The following is a 12,140-nucleotide window of genomic DNA, read 5'->3' on the forward strand; positions in this document are numbered from 1 at the left end:
CTGTTGAGATGCTGAGAACAACGGACCATGAGCTGACAACATGTAAATGAACACAGTACCATGTATTACTGTGAAACAAGCAGCACACATATTTATCTAATCAAATCACAGCCTTTGTGATTTGATGAATCACACTGTACATATCACAATTTCGGTTTTATTTCGATTACCTTTACAGCCCTAGATCAAACATTTTGCAAAATATCTACTTTTGTGTTTAAAAAAAAAGAAAAAAAAAGTCATACAGATTAGAAACGACATGAGGGTGAGTAAATGATGACAGAATTTTCATTTTTGGCTGAACTATCCCTTTAAAGGATTAATTCACTTTCAACTGAAAATTAGCCCATGATTTACTCACCCTCAAGCCAACCTAGGTGCCTATGACATTCTTCTTTCAGATGAATACCATTGGAGTTACATTAAAAAATATCCTGGCACTTCCAAGTTTTATAATGGCAGTGGATTGCAGATTGAAGCTCAAAAACGTGCATCCATCCATCATAAACAAACTGCAGACGTTGATAAAGGCCTTCTGAAGCAAAATGATGAGTTTGTGTAAGAAAATATTAACATTTAAAACTTTATACAGTAAAATAACTAGCTTCCAGCCAAAAACACAATTTATGCAAATAATGTGACGTACTGCTGATATTTATGCTACACCATGACGCACTATACGCTACTTCTGACGTCATAAATTTCGTAGACTGCGTATGGCCGTTTGGCCGGAAGCTTGAATTATACTTTGTTACATTACGTGTTAAATAGGAATATTTTTGTTTGCGATGGATGGATGGATGGATGCATGTTTTTTTGAGCTTCAAGCTGTTGGTCGCAATCCACTGCCATTATAAAACTTGAAAGAGCCAGGAAATTGTTTAATATAACTCCGATTGAAAGAAGAAAGTCATATATACCTAGGATGCCTTGAGGGTGAGTAAATCATGGGCTAATTTTCATTTTAAAGTGAACTAATCCTTTAATTGGCCTCGTATGTTGGGCCTTTGTGCTTTTATACCAACACAAACACTTTCAACCTTACTTAGCCTCAAGTTCACTAAACCAAAAGAATGCACGTCATGGGAACAAATACACAAGAAATGCTTGTTGACACGGCCTCTTCAAAGATTCTAAACAGCACCTTTTTTCCCACAGTGGGCCGCCTCTCTGCTCCCGTCGGGTGCTCAGCGAGGAGTCTCAGTCATAAGGGCTCCTGAAGGACTAACGAGTTCTAATTCTGATTTACTTGATCTGGTATCTCAGAGGAAGCCACAGAGTGCCTGCCAGTCTGGCTCCCCTCATGACCTCAGTGTACAGGCCTGATCACAATGGGCGGCCCAAAGTAGCCCCACAGCCTCATGGGTAACTCACAGTCAGTGGCAGGGGAGGATATCCTTGTGGAGTTTATGTACTCAGAAAGGCCATCTAAGACAGAAAATTTAATGAAATAATTTGGGTAGCCTCTCTGAAGTCTTAGAGGTTGTCTGCTAGTCAGTGTTTTTTTCCCCCAATTCCATTTCCATTTTTTATTAATTATCATATCATCATTTTAGTACATCAAGTTAAACTAAATGAAAATGAAAAATAAGTTTAACTTTTTATGTCTTTTATTTAATTTCAGTTAACATTTATTTTATTTCAAGTAACTGAAATGTTTGTTATGGTTTTAGTTTTAGTTATAACTATAATAAACCTGCACTAAAAGACTACTCTGCATTCAAAGACCCTCTTGGGATACATTGCTGAACCTTGTCAGTAGTATGGTATATATCTGTCATGGTAAAAATGCTTGATCCCAACATGATTCAATCATAAACCCACAACACAAGGAAATGTGTCTGGACGAGGGGGTGGGGGTGGGGGTGGAGGTGGGGGGTTATTGTTGCTTCCTTTGGAGTCGAGTAAACTGTGCTTTTTCACTGTTGATATAAAAACATCCTTGAATTCATTTGATCCATAGATTCTTGAGGACAATTTGTAACAAAAGCATGGCCGCCAGGGGCTAGTGTTTTCTACCAAGCGTAGAACTGCACATTCAATTTAATATGATATTGTTTTATGTAGATCTGAGTCTGTATGTACTATTCAGGAAGCTCATATTCAATTGCAGAGTCTTCAATATAATATAAAAATCCTAACGGCAAATGTTAGCATGTAAACCAGAAATGTCAAATATGTTTGCGGTTTCAGAAAACGACTGATGTACTGAGTTTTTGTTCAGAATAGATGTACTGCACATGTTTAGAGAGCATATAAACAGCTCTATCATACTCTGAAAAATGGATTAGATTAATTCAGACTGACAAAAATCACTGCATGTAAACATACTGAAAAGTGTCCCTTTAAAGCTTATGACTGCTTTGACTGCCTACAAAGACAGACTACAGCAAAGCATTCAAAATGCTGTGGAGAAGCTTTTCATTGGTCGAAACGATTAGGCGTTTTCCCATAGAAAACCAAAGAAAATACTTAATGCATTAAGACAGTAATATTAGAGGACCAAATTCAGTGTACAAATTATTAATAAAAATTAAATCACTGGCTTAGTACATTAGGACACGTTAAGAGTTTTTCACGTTTAGCGTTTTAGAATGTTCGTCTTTTTTGATTGATTGAAATACTGTGGGAGATTGTGTATATGGAGTGCAAGTGCCCCAAACTTGCAGTTTGTTCACATATCTTTGTTTTTGTTCTTTTGAGAGGTGATCTAAATATCCATTGCTTGAACCAGATGGGAAATTGTCAGGCCTGTGCCGCAGTTCTATGAATGTCCATAGTTTTATGAAATGATCTATAAGGCTGGTGAAGCTTATGGCAGACTGAGGTTTTACCTCTCGAAAGAACAGTAATCAATCCTCCTCTTAATGTGCTTTATGGCTTCCTCTTAACAAGACTAGTAGGATGGAACCACACAACCTACCCTAAATGTGTTAGATCTGAACATTAAACACCAGCATGTAATCATTTTCAGCAGAAGAAATCTGAAACTTCAGTCTCAACAGAAGTGATACATAATGCTAGAGTTTCTCTGACAGTAATAATACTCATGAGGACCCAGAGCTGTTCCACATCATGAATGAAATGTACTTACACCATATCTATATGTCAACCACACTGAGGAACCTCTTCTTAGTTAATAAGGGTTGCAATTGGAGCCAAGATTGAGACATTGTGCTGCATGAATGCCAGAACCAGTGAGGATTTTCCCCTCATTTATCTGTTCATTTTCTCAGTAAGCATTTGTCTGGCTTCACATTGCCAGGGAGAGAATATCGAGGAAAATGAGGAAGGAAATGCAGTGGAAAACAGAGGAAAAGGAAAGAAACCCTCGTCGATAGCAGGCTGCCCCCATGCCGTTCCTCAATACGGCAGAGGGGCGCAAGTGCATGGCGCCATCATAAGAGGCCGGCCATCCAGGCGACTGTGGCAGACGGGGAAGAGGAAGACAGGCGGTGACGTCCACTAAATACCAACTGGAAAGGCTAGTCGGTGAGACAGCCTGAAGCAGAGTTTATATTTTAGATGGTACTGATTTGGTTTCTGTCAGGAAAAAAAAAAGCACAACAAAAACAGAAGAATATGACAGCTCCCAAAGCCAAGTGTTTTGAAATTTTATAACTTAAGTGTAAGTGTTGGCAGAGTAACAGATAGCAGAGTAAATATAATTATACTCATCTAAGGTATTTTGAAATAAGAAATGCCCTTTAAGTACTCACACATTTTACTTCAGGAGCATTACAAGCTTCAACCTTAACATGTCTGTAACACAAGTAACATATTCAATCATGGAAATCAATAATTATAAATATAGAGATTTATTTACATAAACTCCTACGTATAAAATTCACCAAAATGCTATATATTACATATTGTTTTAAGATGCCTGATAGAGATTTTTGACTGCACATTAATTCGAAAACAAAAACTATATTTATGCAAAATAATTTTTTGAGTACACATAACATGCAATGCTTAGCATGCAAACCCATACATTTTACACTATTCGGAAGTCCTTTAAGTATAAACATTTCATGCATACATGGGCATGTACTGTAAGTGTTGATGCATTTATGTTAGTGTATGAATACGTGTGGATATTTCCTGTCTAGCTGACATATTAGCATGTCCTGTCTAAAAGGAGGCTCTGGGGATCTCACTGCTGTCGATTATGCAAATATCTCCACTGTTCCTTTCCCGTTAGTTAGATATTCGAGTTAGAAATTGAATATTTTCGGTCCAAAACATTAGTGAGTGTCCGTGAAGACAACATTCTAGTCTCTTGCACAAGTCATGGCAATGACAACTGGTAATCTATATGGAAATTAAAATGAAAGTTTACACACTTAACAACAAAACATGAATAGTTGTAAATAGTCTGAATGAAGTAAAAAAAGAAAAAGAAAAAAAAGGAGGTCGCAGGAGCCAGGGAGGCGAAGTTTAGAAGAAGTAGGAATGAAGAGAAAAATCAGCAGTACGGATTTTAAACAGGAAGAGAGTGGCGTCAGTACAGCCCAGAGATAAGAGAGCCGCACTACATACACAAACACAGAGCTCAGTAGCCTAGCAGCTCTCAGCTCAACAGGCGCCTCGCAGTAGCGCTGTCCACCCACCTAGACGGAGCTCCAGGCCCCAGACCAAATCACACACACACGCACACACGTTCGCACTTTGCGGTTATGACAACTTTGAATGAAATTATTTTCAGCCAACAAACTATATTGAGTTAGATGAACTTAATAATCTGTAACAAACACCAATTTAGTGTTTATGTATAATTAAAAAGTAGGATATTACTTATCACGCTGGCATTAGTGTTTACTTTTGTCATCTACTCTTCTGCACAATGGTAACCACAAAAACTTAAACATTACAGAAACTCTTTAAAATGTCAAACATAACAGCATTAAACACTGACAGGTCTTTCACTTTACTAAAAAAACAAAAACAAAATAACACTCAATTTCAACATTTATTCTCCTTATCCAGTCCTATACAAAGCATGGTGGGAACTAGAAAACCACTACCCAATTTCCAAAGTTATCAAGATACACTCACCTAAAGGATTATTAGGAACACCTGTTCAATTTCTCATTAATGCAATTATCTAATCAACCAATCACATGGCAGTTGCTTCAATGCATTTAGGGGTGTGGTCCTGGTCAAGACAATCTCCTGAACTCCAAACTGAAAGTCAGAATGGGAAAGAAAGGTGATTTAAGCAATTTTGAGCGTGGCATGGTTGTTGGTGCCAGACGGGCCGGTCTGAGTATTTCACAATCTGCTCAGTTACTGGGATTTTCACGCACAACCATTTCTAGGGTTTACAAATAATGGTGTGAAAAGGGAAAAACATACAATTGGCGGCAGTCCTGTGGGCGAAAATGCCTTGTTGATGCTAGAGGTCAGAGGAGAATGGGCCGACTGATTCAAGCTGATAGAAGAGCAACTTTGACTGAAATAACCACTCGTTACAACCGAGATATGCAGCAAAGAATTTGTGAAGCCACAACACGCACAACCTTGAGGCGGATGGGCTACAACAGCAGAAGACCCCACCGGGTACCACTCATCTCCACTACAAATAGGAAAAAGAGGCTACAATTTGCAAGAGCTCACCAAAATTGGACAGTTGAAGACTGGAAAAATGTTGCCTGTTCTGATGAGTCTCAATTTCTGTTGAGACATTCAAATGGTACAATCAGAATTTGGCGTAAACAGAATGAGAACATGGATCCATCATGTCTTGTTACCACTGTGCAGGCTGGTGGTGGTAGTGTAATGGTGTGGGGGATGTTTTCTTGGCACACTTTAGGCCCCTTAGTGCCAGTTGGGCATCGTTTAAATAAAACGGCCTACCTGAGCATTGTTTCTGACCATGTCCATCCCTTTATGGCCAGCATGTACCCATCCTCTGATGGCTACTTCCAGCAGGATAATGCACCATGTCACAAAGCTTGAATCATTTCAAATTGGTTTCTTGAACATGACAATGAGTTCACTGTACTAAAATGCTAGAACTGAAAAGTATGAGCATGTACAGCACTCAATACCTAGTTGGGGCTTCTTTTGCCTGAATTACTGCAGCAATGCGGCGTGGCATGGACTCTATCAGTCTGTGGCACTGCTCAGGTGTTATGAGAGCCCAGGTTGCTCTGATAGTGGCCTTCAGCTCTTCTGCATTGTTGGGTCTGGCGTATCGCATCTTCCTCTTCACAATACCCCATAGATTTTCTATAGGGTTAAGGTCAGGCGAGTTTGCTGGCCAATTAAGAATAGGGATACCATGGTCCTTAAACCAGGTAATGGTAGCTTTGGCACTGTGAGCAGGTGCCAAGTCCTGTTGGAAAATGAAATCTGTATCTCCATAAAGTTGGTCAGCAGCAGGAAGCATGAAGTGCTCTAAAACTTCCTGGTAGACGGCTGCGTTGACCTTGGACCTCAGAGAACACAGTGGACCAACACCAGCAGATGACATGGCACCCCAAACCATCACTAACTGTGGAAACTTTACACTGGACTTCAAGCAACGTGGATTCTGTGCCTCTCTTCCTCCAGACTCTGGGACCTTGATTTCCAAAGGAAATGCAAAATCTACTTTCATCAGAGAACATAACTTTGGACCACTCAGCAGCAGTTCAGTCCTTTTTGTCTTTAGTCCAGGCGAGACGCTTCTGACGCTGTGTCTTGTTCAAGAGTGGCTTGACACAAGGAATGCGACAGCTGAAACCCATGTCTTGCATACGTCTGTGCGTGGTGGTTCCTGAAGCATTGACTCCAGCTGCAGTCCACTCTTTTGTGAATCTCCCCCACATTTTTGAATGGGTTTTGTTTCACAATCCTCTCCAGGGGGCGGTTATCTCTATTGCTTGAACGCTGTTTTCTACCACATCTTTTCCTTCCCTTCGCCTCTCTATTAATGTGTTTGGACACAGAGCTCTGTGAAAAGCCAGCCTCTTTACCAATGACCTTTTGTGTCTTGCCCTCCTTGTGCAAGATGTCAATGGTCATCTTTTGGACAGCTGTCAAGTCAGCAGTCTTTCCCGTGTTTGTGTAGCCTACACAACTAGACTGAGAGACCATTTTAAGGCCTTTGCAGGTGTTTTGAGTTAATTAGCTAGTGTGGCACCAGGTGTCTTCAATATTGAACCTTTTCACAATTTTCAAATTTTCTGAGATACTGATTTTGGGGTTTTCATTAGTTGTCAGTTATAATCATCAAAATTACAAGGAATGAACACTTGAAATATATCAGTCTGTGTGTAATGAATGAATATAATATCCAAATGTTACTTTTTGAATGGAATTACTGAAATAAATCAACTCTTTGATGATATTCTAATTATATGACCAGCACCTGTATAAGAGTGTACGGAGACTTTCAAGCTTCATAAAAAGCAAAGCACTGTAAAAGTATTACAAAAGTAGTCAGTAAGAATCACATGCTATATTACAAGTTTTTTTTTTAAAGTGATACAAATGCCTTTGTCAGTCAAATCCATTTATCAACTGGATCACTAATTCATGATTGCTATTTCTCTCATGAAAGACAGTGACAGCTAGGATGAATAATCTTGATTTTGAATATAAGTTTGGAACAACAGAAGGGTGAGTAAATCATGATAGAATTTTCATTTATGTGTAAACTATTATGGAATAAAGGGAATGTCAAAAAAATGCTTAAATCAAAACCATACATACAAAAACTAAAAATACTGAATGTAATTATGATTTTCTAAGGGTTCGATTAAACAAAATTATGATCAAAACAGATAAAGATATGACATTTGCTATTGTTTGTTAGAGTACGCTATTCCTTTAAGTGACTCATACTAAAAGTTAAATCCTGATGCTACTCAACTGACAAAACTAACATTCATACATTATTCTACTTTTCTGACACTGAAAGATGCTGCATAACAGAAGATGAGAATATTAACATGTCTTTTTCCATACTGGCAAGTTCAGCGAAAAATAGGTAAAGACCACTGTTCTGAGCTTAATGAAATATGAATTATATATATAAATATATATATATAAATATATATATATATATATATATATATGTATATATGTATATATATATATATATATATATATATATATATGTATATATATATATATATATATATATATATATATATGTATATATGTATATATATATATATATATATATATATATATATATATATATATATATATATATATATATATATATATGAAAGCCAGGTACTGATAAAAAGCTTAGGATACACAGTGGAGTATGTATGAGATTGCAAGACGGGTTAATAAAATTGGCCTGTGGGGCTCTGTTTTTCCAGCAGCTCTCTGTCATTTCTGAATGTGAACTCATAAAATCTTTCATTGCACTGCCACAGAGGGAGTCGTGCCGGAGGCCTACAGTACATGTGTGCACACTCACAGAGCACAGAGCCACAAACTAACAATCACCCTGACAGCAGTTAACGTCAAGCGTTGCAAGTTTTATACCTATAAGAAGAAGAACATTCTCAGAACTACTTGATCATGCAGTGACAGACATTAATAATGTTTGAAAAGATTCTTTGTAAAATAAACAAAAATGCTGTTTTTTGGAACATTCTATTCTTAAAAAGTAAAAGATTTCATGGATTTCCACAAATTATTAAGCAGCTTAACTGTTTCCAACATTGATAATAATAAGAAATTGTATTTGAGCACCAAATCAGCCTATTAGAATGATTTCTGAAGGATCATGTGACACTGAAGACTGGAGTAATTATGCTGAAAATTCAGCTTTGCAATTACAGGAATAAATTGTAAACTATTGTAAAACTATATAATTATTACTGTATAATTTTTTTACTGTTTTTACTGTGTCACACACACATCCATTCTCTCATGCTCATAAAGATTGTATATTTAAAAAAAATGTAAATGAGATGTTACATTCGTACAAGTGAAAAGTGTGGAATGTGTCTCAAGAATCAGTGAACAGATAACACTGTGTGCAAGGAGGGGCAAAATTACAGCTGAGGACAAGCTGAGAGCACTCAAACTGGGTCAGGAATACAGAACCACTATGCTTACCCTGATGAGACAGGACTGAGAGAGAGACTGGCCCTGAAAGACTGCAATCTAAGGATGGTAATTAGAACCATGCTCTTCTGCGTGATTGTGGATTTGCATTTCCCAAACCAGCGGTAAAAATACGCCTGAATCCAGTGGGTAGGAGTCAGATCTACCCACTGGGCCATTTATGCAACATCCAGAAGAAAATAATTAAGCTCCCCCTGAGGATCAAGACTTCTGGGAAATATGAAGGTCAAGGATTAAAGACAAACTTGAACTTTAGCAAATTCAAAACAGGGAGGCAGTGCAGATATCAGCAGATTGACAACTTTTCAAATTTACCAGCAGATTTTCTTTGATGAAGATTAATTCCTTTCTCTCTTTTTCTCTCATATAAATAAATATAGCCAAGTAATACAGCACACAAATGTCCCGCAACTGTCTAATACATTTTCTTGTGTCTGTTTTTTGGTCACAGTAAGACCAAAGCCAGTACTTGACATGTCTCTGTCATCATTTGAATAATCAGTCATTATGCATGCAGGCTCTCAGACGTGTTATGGCGCTTGATAAACACAAACAGAGTCATTTCCGTCTCGTGATTATCAGCAGGGAGACAATCAGTCCATCTCTATCCTGCCCACTGTTTAATGGTTGCAGCCGGCTCTTGAACTTGACTAAGTAAACATAAGATCACTGCTCTCTCAGTATGATTGCTAAAAATTTTGGAGTGGCGCCTTGGAGATGTTAGCTATAGATTACATATACCTGATTCTAGGAATGAAAGGCTTTTTTGTCAGCAGTTGAAAAATCAGATGAAAGTGAAATGTTAAAGCTGACGTATGAGGCAAATCATATATAGTGTATAGAGCTGTATATTGGCAACTGAACCATATAAAGTAAACTACAGAACAGACGCTCCTGCTGAGGGTCAGTTAATCCACACACACAAACACGTTTTTTTTGTTTTTTTTTATCATGACATATGCGTCAAAAGTCCTACATAAACCTACAATTGAACAGTGGCCACATTTTAATTATAATTCTCCATGATTTAATTACAGCGGGTTAAATAGGTTATGAAAGTATTGCGGAAGTCTCAAAATTTTGCAGCACTGTCTTTAGATACAAAGTGTCAGCCTATTTATACTGTATTATCTATGTCTCATCAGTTAAAATTCTTTTAGGTTAACTAAACAATGTGGGTCAATGCAGTCCTGAGTGTGTTTTTGAAAACTGGCGACAGTAATTATGTATATGTTGACCACAGATGTTAAAAAAAGCCCTGTCTCTTGACAAGATTGTTTTAGGTCCAAATCTATGCCAAAATGCCCACAGGGACATATGGGATATAAAGAGAAAACCCTTTTGCTTAGTAAGCTGAATAAAGTGTAAAAAGGGGCTTTCGCTCTGGGTAGCTGGAGCCCAGTTAAAGGAACTAGCCACCAAGGCGGTCCCCTGAGAACTACATTTTCCCCTATATAGGGCCATTTTCCTGCTTGCATTCGCACCACCAGTAGGAAGTGACATAAGCCGGTCAGAAACGTAATTTAAGTGTGGCATTCAACAACGGCAACAACTGGAGGATGAAGGACGTCGTGATCGGAGATGTTGTGGGTTTCGTGATAACGGAGATGGAATGTAGACATAAGTTATGTGATTGAAAGAGCAAAAAAGAGGGCTAAGAGACTTAATCTCCTTGCAGTGCATATCATCGACACTTAGAAAAGAACACAACGCCGCAGACAAAGGCCACATGTAAACGTTCTCTATTGCTGTTTTTCATGGAGTTAGTTTGTGGAGTAAGCATGTAAACTGTTTGTTTACATGGCTTTTTAAAAATGGCGAGTTCTGGTGTTTCGTATTCTGCTTCTACCAGTGACGTAAATGTACATTAATTGTTTAATGTACATTTACGTCACTGGTAGTTCCTAATGTGCTAGGTTGGACCCTACTCTAAAGTAAGAGCTTATTTCGTTCCCCCAACAGGCATTCCTATAACTAAAATTGTTCCCAGTTCCTGCGGTGTGAACACGTCAAAAAGTGGGTACTTCCGCCAATAGTTACAGGATCTATAAAAACGTTCCTCCGGTGTGAAAGCCCCTAATGTCCTAAAAGTGCAAACATTTGAGCCATGAAACTTGTTTTTCCTGAAGTCACCAAAGTCACACATCTGTAATCCAGTCTTAAGTATAAAGGGTTAAATAAAGGTGTAAATGAGGTCCAAAATGTTTTGGGATTGGATCACTCAAACTACATTCAGAGGTCGTTAAAAACACATGTGACCACGTACTGATGTAACTGTCAATCATACAAAAAAGTGCTTAAAGTGTGCTTTCATTTATGTTTTCAGTGCTCCGGGACGGTGAGACTTTCTTTCCTCAACATTAACCATTCAAATAAGTCGTCAGTCTCTGTCTTCCTCTCAAACTGCTTGTTTAGTAAATGAATGCAGAAACAGCAGATAGTTGAAGCATATCTGTCTGCTGGTGTGTCTTTCAGACTGCCAGAGTGATAGAAGAGGAATTAAGGGTTGTCTTTTTTGTAAACCCACATCTCAGGAATGCCAAGCTGAAAGCATCTGAAGCCTATTAAGATGCATTAATAAATGACTACGTCAGAGTTTGGAATTGACAACCGTATTTACAGGTGGGACTCTCAAATTGTCCTGATAGGTAACAGAAGTCAATCCCTTTCTCTAACTCTATAGTTACAGATAATGATATTAAATATCACTTGGTACACCATCTTTAAGCATTTACATTGTATTCTGAAGTATTTTGGGCAGCACCCACTGCTTTCAATATTATTATGCTTATATGTCAGTTTCTCCTCTGACTAAAAACCAAACAGTCTCGCTCTCCTACCACTTTTCTGACATTTTTAATTACTAAAGAGAGGTGTAGAACCCTAATATACTGATAAAACATGTCGTACATTTGTCCATTATTATATGAACGTCAACTGGTTTTCGATTGTCTGTCCTGTTTATAGAGTATGTATAAACCCAACTCAATTTAAAAATTCAAATTGTCAGGCCTTTGGTTATATGATGTTTTTCCTTACCATACACGTCTGACAGCGAGATT

This window comes from Siphateles boraxobius, unplaced genomic scaffold (genome assembly GCF_051911475.1).
Source record: "Siphateles boraxobius isolate OS27281-9 unplaced genomic scaffold, OSU_SipBor_1 31, whole genome shotgun sequence".
NCBI classification, from domain to species: domain Eukaryota; kingdom Metazoa; phylum Chordata; class Actinopteri; order Cypriniformes; family Leuciscidae; genus Siphateles; species Siphateles boraxobius.